Below are 4,968 nucleotides of genomic sequence, written 5' to 3'. Positions count from 1 at the left end.
AAGAATAACTCAATATTGGATTGCATTAAGAGAATTGTAAATTTCTAGAGTAAAGATATGGCTATCTTTGTACTCTGCCCTCATCTAACTTCACCACAAATATTATATTTCATTCTGGACACTATGGTTCCCAAAGGATTTTGATAAATTGGAAAGCAGGAAGAGGAGAATAAGAGTTATGGTGAAAGGTCTTGAATCCATGCCATTTGGAAACTAATGGATGGAATTGACAATATTTTGGCTTTTGAAGGGAAGACTGAATTGGCCAGTAATGACCATTTTAAAGTATTTAAGCATGGGTAGGGGGGGCTTTGATTTCCTCTCTTTGAATCCAGAGAGAAGGATCAGGGTCTACCACAGGCAAAGAGTGGTAATTGTTAAGAGAAAAAGTTAGTTTGATTTTAGGAATAATTTTCATAAAATTAAAACTGTTCCATAGTGGAATGGGTAGTAATCCCTAAGTAGACTATTCATTTGAAAATTTCAGGAATAGAAGGAAAGAACGTGTTAATAGAAAGGATTACTCTATTCAAGGGTGGGATGTTCTTTGATGATTGAGTGTGAGATATTCTTTGAAGTTCTTTCCAACTCCAGAAATCTGTGACTCTGATTTTGTGTGGATGAGATCACCAAGAGAGAGAGCACAGAGGAATGAGAAAACAACTATTGTTGTTAATTCTTCCTTCTCTAAGAGGACCAATAACATGAAGAGGGTGATGCCTTGACTTGAAAATAATTGGTTTTAAGTAAGCATAGCTATGCATTGTCACCATCCATACTCTCTACCAGAGAAATCAGAGTCCAGTGAAAAGACAGATCAAGATAACTTTATTAGTGTGTACAATAGATCTTTTTTTAAACTGTCCTTTTCAGGTCTTTGCTATTATAGAAAGAAAAGTGATGATTCTAAGAACAGAAACTTGGACAAAATAACCAAAATGGCCAAGGAGAGAAGCAACCACCATGGAAGAAAAAAATAAAAGGATCAGTCAGAGATGTCAGGACACTGATAAAGCTGTGCCAAGGAGCAGATGCATGGTCAAAAATGTGAACTTATTAAGTGAGACACAAGCTAAAATTTGGTGTATTTGAAAAGAATTGGAGTAGAATTGTGAACACAAAAAATGTATTATATGGACATCTTGCATGAGAAATGGGAGGTAATTCAGTTGATACTGCATTTTAAAGAAAACTGGTAGCACTTAGTGTAATAGATCAAGAAGAGGTTTCTCTTTGTTTTGCAAGGCAAATGGAGTTAAGTGGCTTGCCCAAGGCCACACAGCTAGGTAATTCTCAAGTGTCTGAGACTGGATTTGACCCAAGATATTCCTTATTCCAGGGCCACTGCTTTATCCACTGCGCCACCAGAGGAGGTTTCCAATGAATAGTGGAGGATTGCACATTTGTAGACAGACGTCAAGTTTATCGCTAGAGAAGGAAAGACTAAAGATGCAAAAGAATGGTAGATGGGATTGAAAAAGAAATTGGAAAATAAAAACCATTCAGAAATCTAGTGAGTGGAAGTATGTTATATTCATTATATCATATTTATTTACTATTATATATTTCAGCAACTCAACTGATTCTTTTTTTCTATTTAGTCTTTAGTGCATGTAATGACAAAACTACTTCTACTTCTGCATCCAATTGTTTTCTTCCAATATATTTTACTTCTCTTCTTGATTTTGTAAATGGATTTCTTTACTAGGGTATTTTTTAAAACACAGTGATGCCTCATTTTATGTGTTGCTTCTTTAAAAGTCATCATTTTCAGAATTATATTTTAGTTTTTAGGAAAAAAGGATTGTTTAAGTATTGATATAGTTAGCAAAATTATGGTATAGAAAAATTAGCAGCAGCATCAGAAACAGCTGCAACATCATCTACTATGAGGTAATAAGCAGTAGGGAATGGTATAAGAGTATGAGAGTTTATTTAGGGGATTATTCTCCCCAAGAGTGAGCTAGTTTAATAAAGGAAAAGAAGACAGATTTTAGTTATGGATTTTTCCATACCAAGATTCATGGCAACTTTGAGGTCAAATCTATCTTTTTGCATTAATATCTCTCATCTATCATATATGACAGCTAAACTTTTGCATTTCTGAAATGATATCTGAGGAAAAGAGTCTCTCTTGAGTAAGATGGTAAGATTCTAGTGTTTTAACTGCTATTGTTCCTATTTTGTGTCAATTTTATTTCATATAAATCTTTATTTTGCCTTTCCTATATAGCCTCTGAACACATTATTAGTAAAAATAAGAATCACTTACCACGAGGTAGATTTTTACACAGCCTAATTACGAATTTTCGCACAACTTAAGCAGTCATTCATAAGGTAAATGGGAAATTAATGTGTATAAAGTTCCCTGTAACTACAGCTAAGAAATGGAATGTGTCATTCAAAATGGGAAAGAAACCTGTGTCATTGGATCTATGAGGAGGTGGACTGGAGTAAGATATTAGAAAACTGGAACGGTAAGAAGGGATTATGCTATGAAGGCATTTGATGGTCAAAGAAAGAATATTTCATTGATTAGGAATGATGACAAGAAAAATGATACGTGCTTTAGAAAAAGCATTTTAGTAGCTATGTGGAAGATGAATTTGAATGAGAGAAAATTGGAAAGTCCAACATTTCTGACTCCCAAAATTTCGTTGGAAAATACCTGTGTCTTATTATAATTATGAGGAACCAGCCCTATCACTAAGAGGAGGTTATTCTGCTAATGAGTTTCCTAAGTTGAAGCTTTTATGTCCTTATTCCTTAGGGTATAGATGAAGGGATTCAACATAGGGGTGACTACAGCATACATTGCTGAGGCAACTGTGCTCTTCCAAGAAGACTGGGTAGCTGATGAGCTAAAATATATTCCAAGTCCTGTGCCATAGAATAAGGAAACTACACAGAGGTGAGATCCACAGGTAGAAAAGGCCTTATACTTACCCTGACCAGATGGAATTTTCAAAATTGAAGAAGAGATCTGACTATAGGAGTAAAGGATCCCTGTGAGGGGGAGAACACACAGCAGTCAGTACAAATATAATATATATCAAAGCATAATTGATGAGTGTGTCAGAACCAGAGTTTCAGAATCTCAGCAAGCTAACAAAAAAAAAAGTGCTGAATTTTTTGGTCTTTACAGAGGGAGAGATGTACTACCATCAGACAGTGAAGAAGGGAGTTTAGAAAACTTAATATCCAGGAGAGCAACACCAATAGTCTGCAGAGCCATGGCCTCCGGATGGTTGTATATAGTAGAGGGTGACAGATAGCCACAAAACAGTCATATGCCATTGCAGTGAGGAGACAATTATCCAAATCCGTAAAAATCATAAAGGATAACATCTGGGAAAGAAATTCAGGATAGGATATTGCCTTGTTTTCCATCAAGATGCTCACCAAAATCTCGGGACTGTGGTGGACACAAAACAGATATTAATAAAGGAGAAGTTGGAAAGAAAGAAGTGCATTGGTGTGTGGAGGTGAGAGTCAGAGACAATGGCCATGATTATAAGTAAGTTTCTCATCACAGTGACCAAATACATGCCTAAAAACATCCCAAAGAGTGGCCCCTGCTGATCCGGTTTCTCAGAAAATCTGAGGAGAATGAATTCATTGAATTGTATTTGGTTTCCTGTTACCATGGGGTTGACTTTTCTGCAGGAAAAGAGAAATAAGAAGACATGGAATCAAAATGCGAATATCCTTGTATGTCAAATGGAATGAATTATGACTCTGTCCAGGCTCTGACTTAGAATTTATAAGTTTTGTCCCTGTCTCTGCCCCATTACCTTTGTGACTTTGAACTAGTTGCATTTTCCACATTCAACTTCAGGTCAAGACTAAGAATTTTTACCTAATGACTTTGAAGTTACCTTCTAGTTCAAACAATCCATGAAACTTGAATGACCATTTTCAAAAAATGAACATTTTATGAATATTATCTCAAATTTTCTTTAAGCAGCAATGACAATGGGATAAAGGATGAGATGGTATGGACAAGATAGGATCATTCTTTCAGGCAACAGCAGAGAAAGAAGAGACAATGATCTGGAAAGAATATAGCTTTCCAACTCCATTCTTCCATCACATTTCTAAAATCATATAGAATTTGATGTCCTACAAAAGTATATCCCACAAAAAATTTTGGCAAAAATATACATCAAGTGGGTATCTTGCCTTTCCTTGAAGAACTCAATGGAAAGAGCAGCTTTCAGCTATCTGAGGATGACAATTCAACTCTGGGTTTGCCCTCACCTTCTTCCAAAAGATGACTTTTCAAATTTTATCCAGTGTTCTCATTCTACTCTCTTACTCTTGACAGAATAAATCTCTTTTCTCTCTCATATAACATTCTTTTAAATTTGTGAAGATAGTTAATATTTATCCTTTAGTAATGCTGGTTCCTTCAGTTGACCTACATAATCCCCTCACCACTCTGATTACACTCCCTTGCATCCTTTTCAGATGATAAATGTCTTATAAGTGCCCAGAAATTAAAAGAAAATTTCAGAGGAGGTCTGACTCTGCTCAATATGAATGGCATGACCATTTCTTATTTATTGGAAGCTATTTCTCTTATAATTCAATTAATATTTTTTTACATTATTTTGTCTGCTATATCCCAATTGAATGAAAGTGAATTTACAATCCACTGGAAACCTCCAGATTATTTTCAAATGAATATCTGTCTCTGTCAGGAAAACTTGTTTTATGGACCTTGTGTGCTTTTCATTTTTTGTACACTGTACCTACATAAATCTTGTAGTGAATGGGAGTTAGTTAATCTTCCACATAAATACACACACACACACACACACACACACACACACACACACACACACACACACATATATATATATGAAAAGGCACTTCTCTGCAATACTTTATCATCAGCATAGAAAATGTTTTGGAGTTCCACACAATAACACCTTCTAGGTTGGATTACTATTCTCTAGTCCCTCA

General features: G+C 35.4%; 1 pseudogene; it reads right to left on the bottom strand.

The window, feature by feature from the left end:
• Window positions 1–2,652: 2,652 nt before the first annotated feature.
• LOC141497432 (olfactory receptor 7D4-like) lies at window positions 2,653–3,647 on the bottom strand (annotated as a pseudogene).
• Between the last annotated feature and the right edge of the window lie 1,321 nt (window positions 3,648–4,968).

Source organism: Macrotis lagotis, chromosome X, assembly GCF_037893015.1.
Source record: "Macrotis lagotis isolate mMagLag1 chromosome X, bilby.v1.9.chrom.fasta, whole genome shotgun sequence".
Lineage (NCBI taxonomy): Eukaryota > Metazoa > Chordata > Mammalia > Peramelemorphia > Peramelidae > Macrotis > Macrotis lagotis.
The sequence above is the reverse complement of the archived record's forward strand: the minus strand, read 5'-3'. Positions and strand labels throughout refer to the sequence as shown.